A 21,417-nucleotide genomic window follows, 5' to 3' on the forward strand; every position below is an offset into this window, starting at 1 on the left:
CGGAAAATAACCCAAAAACTTACAGAATTGTAATAGTCTTTCGAAATCAAAATAAACCACAGTGAAGGAGCTTTACAATATATCCAAGTTAGTATGCATTGATAATCTATTCATTTTTCACACATATCTCTACTCTGTAGCTTAATTCAGTAATCTAAGGGTAAATACTGGAATTCAAATAAGACCTAAACCGTTTATAATAGTATATAGGGCTAAACAATATTTAATCTTACGCCTTGTGAAAATCCTATTGTATGCATTCTTTTCTGAGAGGCAGATTGTACGTTCATTCACTTTCCAATAGTTCTCTCTTTAGGCTCATCGAATTGTACTTGTTTTAGTTGTTAATAATAACTATATTGTAACGGATCCGGTGTGACTTCCAACTTTCTTGAAAGGACAACACAGTTCTTGAGAAAAACACAGGAAATTTATTTACACTAAGTACAGGAAAGTGTGATGATGTTGGTTTCATTGCTATTGGTGAAATATATTATATATGGAAGGTTCATTTATTATATTATCAGGTTCGTTAGAATGGAAAAAAAAACAGGGCCGTTACATAATTATTTAGCTTTTATTTTTGTGAATTAATTAATATCTCTATGTTGTTGCAAATATGATTTAGCCCACAACAAGACACTAAATATTTAAATATCAACGAAAAGCACATTTTCTATTGATACATTAATAAAAATTGCCTTACCTCCCTCTTATCAGGACAACAAGGCATACGAGCTGTATTCGAATCGTCTGCACTGCACTGTGCTATATGCACACACTGAAAAAATTCTCCTTCGTTCTTTCTTCTTCCCAAATATTTCCCCCGGAACCCAGGCGAGTTCCTCGCCAATTCGCCTCCTCCTCAGTAAAACAAAATCCCGCCAAAAGCGCCAACACACGCATATTTTTACTGTTCGGGTGGCCAAAAATAAGTAATATGTAATGTCAGCATTACAGAAAGATCGTTAACAACTGCTAAATTAATCATCAGCAATTAAGCAAATATCACTCAACACCATAAACTCAATGGTTACACACGTATTTACTTCCAAATACGAAAAACAACACAGCAAAATGCCTCGCGATAAACAGAGCTAATACACTGTCAGTACAAATTCGCCATCGAAGCTAACTTTTTATCATGCGTAACGGCTTTTTATACACATCGAAAGAGAACTCTCAAATATTCCACAAGATTAACGAAAAACGTAGACGGTTCTACCTCTACCTTATCTCTTCCCATTCACAAATTTTATCATTCAGAAATGAGGGGACTGTATACTTCAGCCGAATCTACAGGGGCTGTATATTCAGTACAAGAAACTATTTACAGGTTACATTGCTACAATAATTTTAGATAAAAGATAATTTAGCAAACGCCTAATTTAGCTAGACCACGACAAATTAATCACAAAAATAATTACTACCGTATTTTCGGGATTAAGCGCCGCGGCGCATACAAGAAAAAAAGTTTCAAAAATGTGGATGCGGCGCATATAATGGGAGCGGCGGGTATAGTGTTTTTTTTTTTTCCCCGATCAAGTTTTAAAAAAAATCCGAGTTTGCAAAAAAGTTGAACATTTTACCAATAGATGGCGCCACACTTTTCCCTTTCGTTTTGCGAAATGAGCGACAAGCAAAGCAAAGAGGGGTAGCCATGAGGGGAGGTGAGTCAGCGATTGCTGGTGTTGCACCATAGAGAGAAACGCTAAACCACGTGAGCGCTGAATGACGTGAGCGGCGAGGAAGCCTCATCGAAGCGAAGGGGGACGGAGGGTCAAGGAAAGGAGCTTGTTAGCAAGACTAGCAGGGGAGGGGGGTGGAACTTCCAGTTTTCTAAAGGGGAATCACCCCTTTCAACAAAGTGGGTTGCTCGGGGTGGTCAAGTGACCTACTAATTGAAAACTTGTTTCTCCGTCTCCCATCCCCAATTTTATTCACTCACATCGTCGCTTTTGCTGTCGTTCGTGCGTTCTTTTCTTTCTTAAAGTTTTTACATCGAGTTTCATCTGAAATGGCTCCTACTAAACGACTTAAGAGTTACACTGCAGCTTTCAAGTTGGAAGTTATCGCTAAGGCTGAAGCGATCGGAAATCGTCCTGCTGCCCGGGAATTCGGAATTGATGAAAGATGTGTTCGGCGTTGGAGGTCCGAAAAATCAACGATCGAAGCGATGCCGAAGACAAAACGTGCCCGACGAGGAAGATCAGCTCACTGGCCGGATTTAGAACGGGACCTGAAGAAGTGGGTAGTGGAGCAGAGAGCTAAAGGAATTTCCGTTTCGACTGTCCGGATTCGAATAGAAGCCAGGTGCATCGCTGCTAATTTGAATATTTCCAACTTCAAAGGCAACGCGAATTGGTGCTTCAGATTCATGAAGCGGAATCATTTGTCCGTCAGGCAGCGAACAACTGTGGGGCAGAGTCTTCCAGCTGATTGGATGGAGCAGAAAAAAAAGTTTTTAGACTACGTCGAGAAGCTGAAGAAAGAAAACAACTTTCAGCCTCATCAGCTTATCAACATGGACGAAGTCCCTTTGACTTTCGACTGCCCTCCCAACAGGACTGTCACATCTACCGGTGAGAAGAGCGTCGCCATTACAACCACGGGGCATGAAAAAACATCATTCACGTGTGTTTTGGCTTGCACGGCTAGCGGAGAGAAGCTGAAGCCTATGCTGATTTTTAAGCGGAAAACGGTCCCGAAGGAGTCTTTCCCGTCCACCGTTGTCATCCGCTGCAACGAGAAGGGGTGGATGAATGAGGCCCTGATGTCAGACTGGTTTAACGAAGTTTGGAGAAAAAGGAAAGGCGCTTTTTTCCAACCAAGTGGAATGTTGATTATGGACTCCATGGCGGCGCACAAGACCGACCCTGTGAAGGAAGCGGCGCGGCAATGTTTGGCGTCCCTGGCCATCATACCAGGTGGGCTTACAAAAAAGTTGCAGCCCTTGGATTTGGCCCCCAATCACAGTTTTAAGAGCCACATGCGTCAACAATGGGAGTCCTGGATGGTGAACGGACTGCACGAATACACGAAAGGCGGCAACCTGAAGAAAGCGTCGTTCGCGGAAGTGGCGAAGTGGGTAGCTGCAGCTTGGAATGCGGTAAAGCCGAGCACCATAATTTCCGGCTTCACCGAGGCGGAGATCATTCCCCGAGTCCCGGATGTTGCTGCGGAGGACGATGGCTCCGATGACGAGGAAAACAGCCCGGAGCTCGATGCAGACTTTCTAGGACTATTTGCGTCCGACAGCGAGGACAGCGATTTCGAAGGATTTTGAATCGCCGATCCATAGTGGATGCGACCCACTGAAAAAAGCGTGCTTATAGTGGCGCCGACCACTTAAAAAAACGTGGAGCGCCATGAGGAGAAGGGTCCGCGTCCCGCGCTCTGGATAACCAACCAATGTCTCCTCCCAAAGTACGAAAATTTTAATTATAGTAATAATAATATAGTTATGTTAATTATATTCTTTTAAATTTTATTTTCATTTTATTGCAAGTTTCTGAACGTCTAAATTGCGCTTTTAAGTTGCGTTAAGTTGGATGCGGCGCTTATAGCGGGCGCGGCGCTTATAATGGGTGCGGCGCGTACATTAATTTTTTTTTTTCCGGCGACGATAATTTTCGATGCGGCGCTTATACTGGGTGCGGCGCTTAATCTCGAAAATACGGTATATTACTATTTACAGAATTTGTAACAATATATCAGTAGCTGCTAAAGCTGGTTTTCACTGACTAATTGAGTATAAGCTTGAACTCTATATTCTAATCTTTCTATTTTCACAGCTGGGACTTTTACTGTGATGCAGTCTCGAAAATGTCTTCCCACTCAGAACCAGAGTTGTCACACAAACACCAAGCCCGTTCTTTGGAGATAAATGCAGTAAGTTGATTTTTCTCTTTTTTATAGTTTGAGGAAAATGTAGAATGTTTTATCCCTGGTAACAGAAAGAGCATGAGTTTGAAATGTCCCTCGTAGATTTCTAAGAAGGTCTTCACTCTGCTTTCTCCAAATCAGAAATAGCAATGAAAGAGAACTTTTAATGGACAATAACCTGCTTAAGTTTTCATTTTGTATCTAACTATAGTATAATTTTAAAACAAAAGAACGTCAAGTGCACAAACAGATTACTGCAGACACGAAAATGAAATTGAAATTGCCTTTTTCATTTTAGTGGCTTAGTCTTCCTCAATTTGAATTCTTTCTTGCTTAAGTTGCGTACCTGTTATAAAGCTTTTGCTCTTTGTTTGAATCCCTTTTGGTTCTTTACTGGTTTATAGTTTTTTCATTAGTGTTTCGTTAATCCGCTATTTTTACTTTCTAATTTGCTTGATTATTTGCATCTTTGCTTTTTGTCGGGTGTCTTTTCATCCATAAGCACACTTATTTTGCATTGAAAAGTGGGTTCCTTGCAATCCCGAAACACGTGGCTGCAGTAACCTGCAATTTCGCGCACTTACACACTTACAGTTGCTTTTTTTCTTACTATACTTTTCAAGCACATAAGTATCTTTAACTATTGTATATTTTACTTGTGCCATTTAATTTCTAAGCATTACTTAGTACTTATGTATAACTATATTACCAGTTTAATGATGGTTGGCTTTACTGGCTATTTTTGCTATTTTCAATCGGCATTGCAAGCTGGGGGGAGGGGGGAGGACCTCTACTACCCGGACTTTAGTTTTACAGATGCCAATTTTGTCGATGGATGTTGCAGTTTGGATTTAGATTCATTCATTTTACCTAAAAATCAGCAATCATTATGCAAGACGCATTTTGAAGGTTTTTTTCTTTTTTTTGCCGCGCAGTGTAATTGAAAAAGAAAAGAAGATACTTTATTGACAAAATATACAGCACGCTCCAGAAAGATTTTTACCATTATGAATTCTAATAGCAGAATTACTGATAGGTAAAATGAAATGCAGTTTACTGCAAAAGAAAGAAACTCTGAAAGAATTTAAACCAAATAAATGAACTAAAGGGCGCTAGCCAATTGTATGTAATTGAGCCAAGAAAAGAAAATGGAGACTGTACAGAAGAAAGTGCAGTGATTTTTTTTTTTTTTTTTTGTGGTTATCGAAAGATAGTCGCCAATGACCGCGCAAAAAAATGTTACCTGTAAAGATTAACGAAGTGTGACGTTTGAGAAATTTTTATATTTCAAATTACTTTCAAATTGGATTGCTAGGGATGGCCTGCATCTGAGCTCTACAGGGGTCAAAATGGTTAGTGGATTAATTTTAAGGGCTTCGGAGTCAAAAAACTAAGTTGGAATGGGGGGCATGGTTCAAGCATCAGGTATCGAGAGAATGAAATTTTTTTGGGTATTGCTAGAAATGGAAATAAAGTGACGAACAAGAGTAGTAATGTTAACAATTGTAATTTAGGAAATTTCAGGGTGTTAAATAAAAGCAACTTAGGCATGCTTAAAGTTTTCTATACCAATGCTCGCAGTATTAGGAACAAGATGGATGAATTGAAAAGCATAGTTATGGATGAGAAGTTGGATGTCATTGGAATTACAGAGACATGGGCTACCGAATCTGATGCAGAGTTATTACATATTGCTGGGTATAATTTGTTCAGACAGGATAGAGTAGGTAAAAGAGGTGGTGGGGTTTTATTTTATGTTAGAGACAATTTTATTTGCAATGAATTGGTCATAAATGATAAGCCTACTGATATTGATATGGTTTGGCTGGAGTTGATGAGCAGTAAGGGCAAAAAGCTACGCTTTGAAACATTTATAGGCCACCTAATTCAAACCAGGGACAAGATGAACAGATGTACCGTATTATTAGTGACATGTCCAGTAAGGGATCCGTTATCATAATGGGGGATTTCAATTTTCCGGGTAATGATTGGAATAATTTTTACCCTGGTAATGGCAAAGAAGAGGAATTTTTAAAAGTAATTGGTGACTGTTTCTTAGATCAAGTTGTAACTCAGGGAACTCGAGAGGAGGCGATTTTGGATCTAGTTTTTTGTGACATAGGTAGTTTTGTTCAGGGGTTGAGTGTAGGGGAGCATATTGGAGATAGTGATCATAACAGCATTAGGTTCCGGGTTAAATTTGAAGTGTGCAAAGATGATAATTTTAGGTTTGTGCCCAATTTCAGAAACACTGATTTTGTTGCACTTAGGCAGAGCTTGAAAGAGGTTTTTTCGTCAGGGTTGGAAAATAGCGACGTAGATCAGCAGTGGACGGAATTTAAGGATAAACTTGCTAAAACCGTTGGGGACTATGTTCCATTTAGGAGAAAAGGTGTTAGTACCAAAATTTGGCCCATGTGGTTCTCCAGGGAGACTAAAGAAGCTCTTAATTATAAGCAAGCCACTTTTCGTAAGTTTAAAGAAACTGGTCAGAGTGCGGAGAGGCTCCAGTATGGTAAGGCAAGGCGAAATTTTAAGTATTTGGTACGGATTCAGAAAAGGGAATTGGAGCAAAGGCTGGCAGATGACATTGATGGGAACCCTAAGAGGTTTTTTACTTACGCTAATTCTGGGAAAGCTCGAAACAGTCAAATTGGGCCTTTGGTTGATGAGTATGGAAATTTAATCCAAAACGATAGGGATATTGCAAATGTTCTAAATAACTTTTTTTCCAGTGTGTTTAACGATAACTGTATCTCAACAGTTGACACTAACAAGACACAAGCTATTATACAGCTTGAGGATTTGGTATTTTCCAGGGAGGAGGTTTTATTTCATTTGAAAAAGATTAAAGCAACTAAAGCTCCGGGACCAGATAATATTTATCCAAAAATTTTAGTTGAATGTGCAGAGGAATTAGTGGATGTTATTTTGAATATTTTCAATGCTTCTTATAACTCGGGGATGGTGCCAGAGGACTGGAAGCTGGCTAACATAACGCCACTCTTCAAGAAGGGGTCTAAAGGTATTGCTGGGAATTATAGACCTGTAAGTTTGACTTCGGTGATTTGTAAGATTTTCGAAACTTTGATCAAAATTAAGATCATGATGTTCTTAGAGACTAATAGTCTGTTGACTAGTTTGCAGTATGGTTTCAGGAAAGGTAAATCCTGTACTACTAATTTATTGCATTTCTACGACAAGGTTACCTCAGCTTTAGATAACAAAAAATGTGTGGATGTTGTTTATATTGATTTTCAAAAAGCTTTTGACAAGGTACCGCATGTTGCTTTTCTCAGCAAGTTAGCTGACATTGGAATAGGAGGAAAAACTTTACTTTGGGTTAGAAATTGGCTTACTGGTAGGAAGCAAAGAGTAGTTGTGAGAGGAAATCATTCTAATTGGAGTGATGTTTTAAGTGGGGTTCCTCAGGGATCAGTTTTAGGGCCTCTTTTGTTTATTATATTTATGAATGACATCAATGAAAATATTTCTGGAAGCATGAATTGTTTTGCTGACGATGTAAAAGTTATGGGGATTGTCGAAAATGAAGAACAAGTAAAACAGCTGCAAGAGGATTTAGATCATATTACTAAGTGGGCAGATAAATGGGGTATGGCAGTTAATGTAGGGAAATGTCAAGTGCTACACTTAGGTCATGGAAATAAGCGTATGAGATATCGTTTACAGGGTTCAGTCATAAATCAGGCAGAAAATGTTATGGATCTGGGTGTCTTTATAAATCAGGACTTCAAGTTTAGTCAACAGTGCAGTATTGCTAGTAACAAAGCCAACAAAATGCTTGGGTTCATCAATAGATCTATTTCAAACAAATCTAAGAAAGTTCTTCTGCCTTTATATAGGAGTTTAGTAAAACCTCATTTGGAGTATGCTGTTCAGTTTTGGTCGCCTTATCTGAAGAAAGATATTTTTGTATTGGAAAGGGTTCAAAGAAGGGTAACTAAATTAGTAAGGGGACTCTCAGATTTAGATTATGATACCAGACTTAATAGGCTTAACATGTACAGCCTGGAGCAAAAGAGAGCCAGAGGGGACATGATTCAGTTATTTAAATTTATCAAAATGAAAGATGTAAATGGATTAAATTTTTGCGGGGAAAGCAGGACAAGGGGTCATTGTTTTAAGCTATTTAAATCTCAGGCTAACTTGGAAATCAGGAAAAACTACTACTTTAGCAGGGTCGTGGGCACTTGGAATAGCTTACCGGAAGAGGCGGTAATGAGCAAGGGAGTGGATAGCTTTAAGAGGGCCATTGATCTTCATTGGGGACTAATTAATTGACTAGGACCAGCCTAGCTGGGCCCAGAGCCTGTTGCTGGTCGTCACATTTGTATTTGTATAAATTTAAATTTCTTTCCAGTGTTACAGTCAGTCCAGGGACTTTCTTTCGGCTAATCATAATACACACTGCAATTTCTCCTGCGCAGTCGTCATTTTTGTTGGGGAGAATTTCTAATCTAATATCTCCCCAATGTTTCTTTGATACTAGCAGAGTGAGTTCGGAAATAAGACTTAACAAACTATTTCTAACTTTCATGAAGTTTATTTAAACAATAATGTAAATAGTTAAAACACGCTGTAAATGATAAAAATAAATACTAACAACATAATCTCTCCACATGCTACTTTTGCATGAGATAACTAACACTGCAATGCAAACTGCATGACTATTGACTTAAAACTTTGATGAAGTAGACCCATTGGGAAATCAGTTAATTCCAGCTCATCATTTCTAATAAAGTGCGAACGGCACGAACAAGCAAGTTCGCATACCGATCGAGCGACCGCCTACAACGACGAAAGATGATCAAAGAGAGAGAGCGAACTAAAGCCGCGAGCAGTTTAAATATCCCCCCGGGTCATTAGCATATCCGAGTCACATCAAATTCCTTCTAGAATCATCTGTGACGTCATCCACAACGGAGTTCCCGCCAAAGGTGAACAAAAGTGAAACAAACATTCGGTCGATTCGACCAATGTGAATGAGTGCTGATAAGAATCTTTTACCCCAGTCATGCAGAATGATTGGTAATACATTACAAGTAAGGAAAAACATTATTTTACTCTTGGTGTTGTGAGGTGATGAGATAGGATTATTTACTGTTGTTATTAACAGGCATTTATGCCTAACAATTTTCCTTTCTGCGCCCAAATGGTTTGAAAACTAGCGACCTCTACTTCAGACAATTAGTAACATAATTAACCTTCAATAATATTTCAACCTTTTGCTGCAAACTGCGATTCACTTCAATCCCTAGTAATTTTTTTATCAATGTTTACAGCCATAACAATTTTTCCGGACACTCTTACAAAAAGATTATTTTTTACGAGTGTTTCAAATCTTGATGGATGAAATGATATGTAAGCCGTGTAACTCTTATGACTTTCAAAAAATACTTAAGGGTCATGTTTTTAAAGCTGGACAAAGTGAATGGAGCTTAATAAGTGACACCTTCAATTATCCTGAAATTTTCTTGATGTATTACTAGTGTTTGTATTAGGGAAAAGTGAAGCTTCTTTTCTCTAAATTTGACTTATTTTGTCTTGAGTTAGTGGTTAAGGTTTATTTTAGTGAATATTTTATGCTAAGTATGTGATCGCTTTGATTCAAAAGGAATGAAGACTCACGCCATTTTTGTTTGGATGCAGATACTACTTAAAACAAGGTACATGCTATCATAAATAATTTGATGGCTTACGCATGACAAAGATCAGTTGAAACTGATATGTTCGTTACCTTTTTTCGCCTTGTTTGTGTCAGGATATGTGCTAAAGCCGCCAGTGAACCTTACAAATACAAATACAAAAGTGACGACCAGCAACAGGCTCTGGGCCCAGCTAGACTGGTCCTAGTCCATTTACAATCCCCAGTGAAGATCAATGGCCCTCTTAAAACTGTCTACTCCTTTGCTCATTACCACCTTTTCCGGTAAGCTGTTCCAAGGTTCCACTACCCTGCTAAAATAATAATTTTTCCTAATATCCATGTTAGCCTGAGATTTAAATAGCTTAAAACAATGACCCCCTTGTCCTGTTTTCAGTGCTAAACTTTAGCCCCGTAACATCTTTCGTTTTAATAAATTTAAACAACTGAATCATGTCCCCTCGGTCTCTTCTTTGCTCAAGACTGTACACTTTTTGCCTTCTAAGCCTGGAATCATAATCTAAGTGGGAAAGTCCACTTATTAGCCTTGTAGCCCGCCTTTGAACCCTTTCCAATACATTAATGTCTTTCTTAAGATAAGGAGACCAAAACTGAACAGCAAACTCCAAATGGGGTCTTACCAAACTTCTATATAAGGGCAGAAGAACTTCAGATTTATTTGAAATAGATCTATTGATAAACCCAAGCATCTTATTGGCTTTGTTGCTAGCAATGCTGCACTGTTGGCTAAACTTTAAATCCTGACTTATTAGGACCCCCAGATCAGTAACTTTGTCTGCCTGACTAATGACTGAACCTTGCAAATAATAACTTGTACACTTATTTCCATGCCCTAAATGTAGCACTTGACATTTCCCAACATTAACAGCCATACCCCATTTATCAGCCCACTCCGTAATATGATCTAGATCCTCTTGCAGCTGCTTTGCTTGTTCTTCATTTTCTACAGTCCCCATAACTTTGACATCATCAGCAAAACAATTCATGTTCCCAGAAATATTTTTGTGAATATCGTTCATAAAGACAATGAACAAAACAGGCCCTAACACTGATCCTTGAGGAACCCCACTTAAGACCTCACTCCAATTAGAATAATTTCCCCTTACAACTACTCTTTGTTTCCTTCCGGTCAGCCAAATTTTTACCCAAATGAAAGTTTTCCCTCCTATTCCTATATCAGCTAATTTGCTAAGTAGAGCAACATGCGGTACCTTATCGAAAGCTTTTTGAAAATCAATGTAAACAACATCTACAGGCTTCTTATTGTCCAAAGCCATGGTAACTTTGTCATAGAAATGTAATAAATTAGTTGCACAAGATTTACCTTTCCTAAAACCGTACTGAAAACTAGTCAATAGATTATTAGTCTCTAGAAAATTTACTATCTTAATTTTCATCAATGTTTCAAAAATTTTCAAACCACCGAAGTTAGACTCACAGGTCTATAATTTCCCGCACTCCCTTTAGACCCTTTCTTGAAGAGCGGTGTAATGTTAGCCAGCTTCCAGTCCTCTGGCACTGTCCCCGAATTATAAGAAGCATTGAAAATGTTTGCGATTACTAATGTTGCTAATTCCTCTGCACATTCAACTAAAATTTTCGGATAAATATTATCTGGCCCCGGAGCCTTAGTCTCTTTAATTTTTTTCAAATGAAGTAAAACGTCATCCCTGGAAAATACAAAGTCCTCAAGCTGTACTATAGCTTGTGTCTTGTTGGTGTCAACTGTTGAGATACAGTTATCGTTAAAAACACTCGAAAAAAAGTTATTAAGAACATTAGCAATATCACTATCGTCCTGAATTAAAATTCCATGCTCATCAACCAGTGGCCCAATATGACTATTTCGAACTTTCCCCGAATTAGCGTATGCAAAAAACCTCTTGGGATTCCTGTTTATGTTATCTGCCAGTCTTTGCTCCAACTCTCTTTTCTGAATCCGTACCAAATACTTAAATTTACGCCTTGCCTTACAATATTGGAGCCTATCTGCACTGTGACCTGTTTCTCTAAACCTATGAAAAGCAGCTTGCTTGTAATTTAGAGCGTCTTTAGTTTCCCTGGAGAACCACATTTGCCAAATTTTAGTGTAGACACCCTTTCTCCTAAAAGGAACATGATCCCTAACCATATTTGCTAGATTTTCCTTAAACTCTGCCCACATAAGATTCACATCGCTATTGTCCAATCCAGAAGAAAAAACTGCTTTCAAACTCTGCCGAAGTGCCACTAAGTCAGTATTTCTGAAATTGGGCACAAACCTAATATTCTCTACTTTGTGCAAATCAAATTTAATCCCAAACCTAATACTGTTGTGGTCACTATCTCCAATGTTTTCCCCTACACATAACCCCTGAACAGAGCCTTCCATGTCGCAGAAAACTAGATCTAAAATCGCGTCCTGTCGAGTACCCTCAGTTACAATTTGATCTAAGAAACAGTCACCAATTACTTTCAAAAAATCCTCTTCTATGCTATTACTATGGTAAAAATTATTCCAATCAATTCCTGGAAAATTAAAATCTCCCATTATGATGACTGACCCCTTGCTAGAAATGTCACTAATAATACTAAACATCTGTTCGTCTTGGCCCTGGCTTAAGTTGGGTGGCCTATAAATATTCCCCAAACGTAGTTTTTTGCCCTTATTACTAATCAACTCCAGCCAAATCATATCAATCTCATTAGGTTTATCATTAATTACCAATTCATTGCAAATTAAAGTGTGTCTGACATAAAATAAAACCCCACCACCTCTTTTACCTACTCTATCTTGTCTAAACAAATTATACCCAGCAATAGATAATAAATCATCATCACTATCGGTAACCCATGTCTCGGTAACTCCGATAATATCCAACCTCTCGTCTATAATTATGCTTTTCAATTCTTCCATCTTGTTCCTAATACTACGAGCATTTGTATAAAAAACCTTAAGTAAGCCCATCTTACTTTTATTTAATGCTGCACGATTGTTTGAATCCCAAGTGTTAAAATCTTTTCTCTTATTAGCCACCCTATTTCCGTTTCTACTAAAATCCCGATAGTTAGTACCCTTTCGAATTCTGCTCCTTAAACCATGCCCCTCATTCCAACTTAGTTTTTTGATTCTGAAGCCTCTAAAACCAAACCACTAACCATTTTGACCCCTGTAGAGCTGAGATGTAGGCCATCCCTAGCAATCCAATCTCGTTTACATCTACTCCACACATCAATAAACCTGATACTACGCTTAACGCAAATTTCCTTGAGTACCAGGTTCATACACCTAGCCCGTTGGTTTAACCAACTCCTATGCACTCCATACCTGGGAAGCAAACCAACCACTTGGACATTTGCCGAACAGTTGGTTGCTTTGTCCAACAGGGAATCCCATTCCTTTGTAAACTCATCATTGTTACTATGGCCTACATCGTTAGTTCCCACCCACAAAGTAACTACATCCTCTTTATTAAATACCCCCTTCTTTTCAGCAACCCTATTTACATCTCTCACCCGAGCCCCTGGCAAACAACATCTAGCCACCTTACGTCTAACTCTGCCTATTGAGTTTCCCACCTCACGCACCATTGAATCTCCCAAAATTATACCCTTTGTTTCCCAGTCAGTCGCCTCAGCAATAACTTTCCCCTTTACCTCTGGAATTTTCCCACTATCTAACACACAGCTAATTCCCACATCCTTTTTACTAACTTCCTCCTTTAATTCTGGAATATTCCCACTATCTAACACACAGCTAATGCCAACCTCCTTTTTGCTAACTTCCCCCTTTCCCTCTGGAGTGTTTACCCCATCTACACGCCTACAGCCTAATGCTAACTCACCCTCCAAAGTAAGCATCCTAACTCTGATTTCTGAGAGTTCAACACAATTTGTGCAAATGAAATCCTTCTCAGACTCATCCTTCCCCTTAAACAAGCAGAACATCTGACATAGGTCACAAGAAATCCACTTGTCCCCTTTACCACTTTTAACCTCCTTCATTATGCATATAACTCCCTTTCTAGCTCAAAATGGTACACTTAAAAAGTCAATACAAAAATACAAAATTGGAGAAATAATGCTAATTATTAGAGTTAGAAAGCATTGGAAGTAAAAGATACAAATATTACTAAATCCTAAGACAAGCAGTAAATTAAAATAAACAAGTTACACCCTAAACAGAGCAGTCAGGCTTAACAAGAAATCAGCACAATTTAGGCTTAGCTACACAGAATAGAAAAACACTTTAAGAAAGCAAGTAAATCAAAAATAAGACTTAAAAGCACAAGAATACTTAATTATCTGATAAAATACAATAAAAATACTGAAACTAAAGTAGTGAAATAAACAATTACAGTAAAAAATCACTTATCTCAGGAGCAGCAAAAACACTCCCCAGCAACTGTAGCGCCCTCTAGCGGCTTGAAAATAAGCACAGGATGATTAATTACTCACCATAGTATAGTACTCAGAAAAGCTTAAAATAGCATGAGTTACTCTTGGCTTAGTGGATAATCGATCTTTATGTTGATTTTTTTTAAAAAATGTAATGTTTCATAATTCTTTGCGTGATGATTTAATAACTTTGAGCCACAGCTGTGGGTATATTCCATGTAATGTAGTTTAAGATTCAGAATCGAAATCTCAACCTCTGAACTACATGGTGGCAAGGTTGATAATTTGAAACTGAGCCAAAGTTCGTGGTGTAGTTTGACTTGGGTCAGAAAACTCGCGGATCTAACCAACTTGCTTAATTATACCGTCTAAAAGATGAGAATTGGGGAAAAAAAGGGGACTCATTTTTCAATATCAGTTACTATCTGTAAGCCACGAGTCAAAAAACTTTGAAACATAGATGTAGTTACACTCCATATAGTGTAGTTTTATGTCCAAATTAGAAATTAGTGGCACCTAAAAAAGTTTTAATTAAGTGACCTCAAAGTTGTTAATTTAAGAGAAAGATCAACGAGTTCGTAATACATGAATCGGTAACTTTTAACAACAGTTTTATGCTCCATGTGATGTTATTTTAGTTTCAGGTTAAAAATCTATGAAACTTAATAAATTTCCTTAATCAAACAATCGAAATATTGGTATTATTTTTAAAAAATAGGTTCAAGTTTCAAGATCAGTTTTACACTATTCACTATAAATCAGTTTGAGTAACCGCTGTAATTGTACTCCATGCGGTCTAGTCTTAGATTCAAGTTAGGAACTCATGGCAAATTGCTAAATTAAATGGTCCCAAAGTTGGCGATTTTGTAATAAATATTAATTTAAAAAATATGTGTATTTGATAAGTGTTTACTTAAGAATAGTGAACCATTTCTAATTAAAATGCGCTTCTAATTGAGATCAAACTAATATGAAACTTTTTTCCTTGAGGAAGAAGATAAAATGAAATAAAATAATTTCTCTGAGAGATAAGTGCTTTAGAATCATAAGAAATCTGTGAAATTTCTTATCCGTAAGATCTTTGTATCGCTCTATGTAACTCCAAACACTTGTCTGCATGGTTTTGCAAATCTTTTTCTTTTCTTTCTTTTTTGTTCTATTTATATTTTTACTTTTGTGGGTTAATTCATTTATTTTTAAAAACTTATTACGTAGTTGTTTCTATGCAAGATTATGATGTAATTATTTACTCAACTCTAAAATGTAGTGTGTCTAAAATGTAGTACTTAATAAAAAGTAAATTATGACTATTTTAAGGTCAAAAATAACAAAAGAAGCAGATGAATTGAGCAATGTTATATCATGCAGTGCGATGTAGTGTGATAAAAAAAAATCAATTTTTAAAAACAATTAAAAGTTCTATGAGTGTGTACGGTTGGGTCCAAAGCTGCATTTAGAGTATAATTGCAGCTGTGTCCCAAAGTTTTTACCTTGTGACTTAAAAGTAATTAATTTTAAGCTACATCTTTCATACTGAAATCATCATTTTTGAGACTGGGTCATTCAATGATCAATTACTACTGACTAGACCATCCCTAGTAAGAGAACCCCATATTTAACTTGTTAGAATCTGAAAAATGTCATTATTTCATAAGTCAAATTTTATTTAAAAATTCATAAAAAATATGATCGCCTTGAGATCCCAACTTGAAACTTTGCATGGGGCTCCCAAATGGTCCGCTTTTCCTGCCAAAGTCCGTTTTTTAAGGTTAAGTCCGCTTTAGACCGCTTTTTACCATTTTGGTCCAATTAGTCCGCTTTTATATTGTTTTTACTTAATCAGATTTTAAAAGTTTTCCATTGTGTTAAAAGATACTGTACACCCCCAAACACGCGGCCGCGGCGCCTTAAACTGACTTTCCCGTATTATTTCGCTTCAGATTGACGTCATTAATCCTCCTTCAACCGCTGCAGCATGGAAATCCATAAAAAAGAGGTTTGGGGAAAGAGTTATGACGTCGAATCGCGGAGCAGGGAGCTACCGATATTTCTCGGAATTTCAGCCTCAGGTTTGCAATAACGAATGAACTTTCTGATCTCGGATCTCGATAGCTCGAACATTCATCTCAAAGTATTCAAATACAAATACAAATAAATACAAATGTGACGACCAGCAACAGGCTTTGGGCCCAGCTAGGCTGGTCCTAGTCAATTAATTAGTTCCCAATGAAGATCAATGGCCCTCTTAAAGCTATCCACTCCTTTGCTCATTACCGCCTCTTCCGGTAAGCTATTCCAAGTGCCCACGACCCTGCTAAAGTAGTAGTTTTTCCTGATTTCCAAGTTAGCCTGAGATTTAAATAGCTTAAAACAATGACCCCTTGTCCTGCTTTCCCCGCAAAAATTTAATCCATTTACATCTTTCATTTTGATAAATTTAAATAACTGAATCATGTCCCCTCTGACTCTCCTTTGCTCCAGGCTATACATGTTAAGCCTATTAAGTCTGGTATCATAATCTAAATCTGAGAGTCCCCTTACTAATTTAGTTACCCTTCTTTGAACCCTTTCCAATATAAAAATATCTTTCTTCAGATAAGGCGACCAAAACTGAACAGCATACTCCAAATGAGGTCTTACTAAACTCCTATGTAAAGGCAGAAGAACTTTCTTAGATTTGTTTGAAATAGATCTATTGATGAACCCAAGCATTTTGTTGGCTTTGTTACTAGCAATACTGCACTGTTGACTAAACTTGAAGTCCTGATTTATAAAGATACCCAGATCCATAACATTTTCTGCCTGATTTATGACTGAACCCTGTAAACAATGTCTCATACGCTTATTTCCATGACCTAAGTGTAGCACATGACATTTCCCTACATTAACTGCCATACCCCATTTATCTGCCCACTTAGTAATATGATCTAAATCCTCTTGCAGCTGTTTTACTTGTTCTTCATTTTCGACAATCCCCATAACTTTTACATCGTCAGCAAAACAATTCATGCTTCCCGAAATTTTTTCATTGATGTCATTCATAAATATAATAAACAAAAGAGGCCCTAAAACTGATCCCTGAGGAACCCCACTTAAAACATCACTCCAATTAGAATGATTTCCTCTCACAACTACTCTTTGCTTCCTACCAGTAAGCCAATTTCTAACCCAAAGTAAAGTTTTTCCTCCTATTCCAATGTCAGCTAACTTGCTGAGAAGAGCAACATGCGGTACCTTGTCAAAAGCTTTTTGAAAATCAATATAAACAACATCCACACATTTTTTGTTATCTAAAGCTGAGGTAACCTTGTCGTAGAAATGCAATAAATTAGTAGTACAGGATTTACCTTTCCTGAAACCATGCTGCAAACTAGTCAACAGACCGTTAGTCTCTAAGAATTTCATGATCTTAATTTTGATCAAAGTTTCGAAAATCTTACAAATCACCGAAGTCAAACTTACAGGTCTATAATTCCCAGCAATACCTTTAGACCCCTTCTTGAAGAGTGGCGTTATGTTAGCCAGCTTCCAGTCCTCTGGCACCGTCCCCGAGTTATAAGAAGCATTGAAAATATTCAAAATAACATCCACTAATTCCTCTGCACATTCAACTAAAATTTTTGGATAAATATTATCTGGTCCCGGAGCTTTAGTTGCTTTAATCTTTTTCAAATGAAATAAAACCTCCTCTCTGGAAAATACAAATCCTCAAGCTGTATAATAGCTTGTGTCTTGTTAGTGTCAACTGTTGAGATACAGTTATCGTTAAACACACTGGAAAAAAAGTTATTTAGAACATTTGCAATATCCCTATCGTTTTGGATTAAATTTCCATACTCATCAACCAAAGGCCCAATTTGACTGTTTCGAGCTTTCCCAGAATTAGCGTAAGCAAAAAACCTCTTAGGGTTCCCATCAATGTCATCTGCCAGCCTTTGCTCCAATTCCCTTTTCTGAATCCGTACCAAATACTTAAAATTTCGCCTTGCCTTACCATACTGGAGCCTCTCCGCACTCTGACCAGTTTCTTTAAACTTACGAAAAGTGGCTTGCTTATAATTAAGAGCTTCTTTAGTCTCCCTGGAGAACCACATAAATCCTTGGATCCTTCATTGGATCCCAAGCTCTTGAGACTGTTGTGTCGTGTGTTGATTGTAATAGTAACGCTGCTATGAACCACACCTCTTTTGCAAATAAATTCGGAAGTAATCTCGTGGCGCATGCGCCATTTTTTTTACAGGCGCATATGTTCGTAAATTTTACGCCCTTGAAAAACCTTGAAAAGTTCCTGAAAAAAAAAGTTTATTTTCCAAGTGCTTGAAAGCCTTGAAAAAGTATGAAAAGTTTCTTTATTGCTTGAATTCTTTCAAAAATCATTACAAGCAATCTAAAGCATACTCTAGATTGCTTGTAACTCTTTTAAAAATATTTCATCAGTGCAATTTTCTGAACATAGGTTCGATATGAAGTATCGCGAAAAAATTCTTTCGTGTTAGAGTTTTCAATCCTTTTGCATCTTGTAAATATTTTGATGTTTATGGCAATAGGAAGTCATTTTGACATATACTACTTTAGATTAGCTTATTTTTCGTTTAATTTCGATAATTAACGAAGGAATTAGTTTAGAAACCATCACAACATTGAATTTACTCGCACTTCACGGAAAACTGATTCTCGCGTTTGAAATTTCAATCCTTTTGCATCTTGTAACTATTTTGATGTTTATGACAATAGGAAGTTCTTTTGACGTGTACAACTTTAGATTAACTTATTTTTCGTTTTATTTCAATAATTAACGAAGGAATTATTTTGGAAATCATGGCAACATTGAACTTACTTGGACTTCGCGGAAAATGAGTTTTAGTGTTTGAAATTTCAATATTTCAATCTTTTTGCATCATGAAAATATTAAAATATTTTGCCCAATCGAATGTTCTTTTCCCAAATGCTACCTTAGATTAGCATGTTTTGTGTTTAATTTAGTAGAAAATAAATAAATTTATTTTATGGAAAGTATGCCAAAATTGAACTTGGTTCGTGAAAATTTGCTTATTTGAGCTTTCAATCGTTTTGCATCTAATAAATATTTTTATATTTTTGGCAATTTGAAGTTGTTTTGACATGCTGCATTAGATTAACTCGTTTTAATTTTTATTTAAATAACTAAATAATTATTTTTTTTTAAATTCAAATTTCTAGTTTTGCAACCTTAACTTGCAAACTTAAGTTTAATTATTATTACATTTTTTTCGGTTATTACTGTTTCTTATGGGGGGGGGGATACTAAATGTAAACAATTGAGTGCATAACATTTAAACTTAGTGTTTGTATTTAAAACAAAGTTAAAATATAAAATTTTATAAAGGTGAATTTTTGTAAATTTTTTTATTGTCATGATGCTTGCTAAAGAGGGGAATTAGTCCCCCCTCCAAACGCATAAAAGTTCAAAGCACTCATGGTCTTGCAATCATGGAGGGTTTTTTTTTTTTTTTTTTTTTTTTTTTGAATCTAAGTTTTATGATTCTTGAAAATATACTTTGAATATGAAAATTGTAAAACTAAGCCTCATGTGATCTGCTTCTCTTTGTGATTAAGCATTTCAGACATTTTTAGGAAAACTTTCAATACAGTAAATCTTTCATTAAAGTGTCTCTTGTAAAGAAAAAGCAGTTTGTTTTTGTATACTTTTTATATTACTTTCTTTTATTTATATGTTAGCATTAAATGAAATCTGCATGTAATATTTATAGTGCAAATTTAGGGTAGTACCTGGAAAAAAAATTTTTTACTCTTGAAAAATGCTTATTTTTTTTCCCTCTAAAGGATATGAACCGTGTGATAAAGAGATTAAATTTAAAATTCAAATATAAAATCATTTTATTATAAACTCAGTTGTAGCTTTGTTGAAAATCAAAACAATACTTATTAGGTTTCAGTGTGAGTCATGAGGAAGTGCAAATTCCTCAGCAAATAGTTAGATGAAACTGATGAAGATGGGAACAAAATTAGAGAGACTGGAGAAGACAACAAGAGAATAAAGTTTTTTGTTTGTTTGGTGTATGATAACGCTATATTAAGAAGCATTAAAAGACAGAGAAACATAAAAATAATTTTAAACTAAATAAAGATGAAGTGCAACTTCACCTATAATTCAGTGAGACTACCAGCATCCCTGGTTCAAGTCGAAATGTATCATTATGCCTATTTAGTTTTAAAGAGTCTGCCTTAAGTGCTGAACTAAGTGCCCCCCCCCCCCAATGTTGTGCACTCTTATTAATGGATAAAAAAATCAGTTTCACTGGTGATAAAAGAATTGTATCTCTCATTATTATAGTTAATTAGCGAATTATCTTCACAAATTTAGCAGCTGGCAACTAATTTGCCTTTTTGTACTTCATGTGTTTAACTATGAGTGGTCCTCCCAAGGTCCTCTTTTTGATCCTAACTGGTCCTCTTTAGTCTCCTTTTTGATTGAAAATGGTCCTCTTTTACCCTTTTCTGAAGCTAAAATGTGATGGGAGCCCTGTTTGCACAAATAAACATAAAATACACAAAAATTTTTGAGATTTTTTTTAAAATTCATTACACCTTTTCTGAGAAATTTAAAATTAAAAAATTCATTTTTTAAAAATTAAAAGTTTTCTGAAATTAGTCAGGTGGCATATCCCATTAAACAGCGTTTAATGTACTTTAAAATGCTTTTTACCAAAGCTTTCTATCTATATTTGGTGCTGAGTTTTCGTCCATTTTATATTCAAGCATCCATGAAAAAATGAGGGTTTTTCGAAAAATCAAAGTGTCATAAATAAAAAAAAAAAAAAAATAGAAATAAAAATCTAAAAATTTGGACTTTGGATTACCTCAAAGGGTACAATTATGAGCCAAATTTCAAAGAAATACAAAAAAGTGAGGGAAAAAACTTTGGATCACTTGACATGGAATGACCCGACCATTAACTTAAATTGATTAGATCCCACGGGTTTCTGACCTCAGACTAAAACTATACCACGTTGAGTATAATTACAGCTGTTACTCAAAGTACTGTTTCATAACTTTCAGAATCATCAACCAAAAACTAACTGTTTGTTTCAAATTAACATCTTTAAAACCATGTAATTTAAAAAGTTGATTAGATGCGATGGGTTTCCTTCCTGGAACTAATACTACACCACTTTACCTATAATTACAACCGAATCTCAAAATTATTTACCCGGAGCGCACAGAGTTATAGACCATGCTACTTGACCTTCGTTTTTTAAATCATCAACTTGTAGATCGTTTAACTACAAAAGCCAAGGTTGTTTTTTCTTTTTCAATTTCTACAATTAAGATGAAATAAGAAAAAAACGAGCTGATGTGTGCATCACATGACTTTCTTTTACGTCAATTTAATGATAGTAGTGCCTTGGATTCAGCAAAAAAACACTTTAAATATTTTTACCCCAAGTTCTATGCGAACCAGAGCAAAA

At 36.4% G+C, this 21,417-nt stretch overlaps 1 long non-coding RNA gene across 1 annotated transcript in view; it reads left to right on the forward strand.

Moving 5' to 3' along the window:
* The window catches only part of LOC129233724 (uncharacterized), a 53,490-nt gene that overhangs the window by 20,696 nt on the left and 11,377 nt on the right, over window positions 1-21,417 (forward strand). Inside the window, exon 3 of the long non-coding RNA XR_008581479.1 lies at window positions 3,795-3,891. This is a non-coding gene — a long non-coding RNA (uncharacterized LOC129233724). The remainder of the gene's footprint in view (window positions 1-3,794; window positions 3,892-21,417) is intronic.

Source organism: Uloborus diversus, unplaced genomic scaffold (assembly GCF_026930045.1).
Source record: "Uloborus diversus isolate 005 unplaced genomic scaffold, Udiv.v.3.1 scaffold_66, whole genome shotgun sequence".
NCBI classification, from domain to species: domain Eukaryota; kingdom Metazoa; phylum Arthropoda; class Arachnida; order Araneae; family Uloboridae; genus Uloborus; species Uloborus diversus.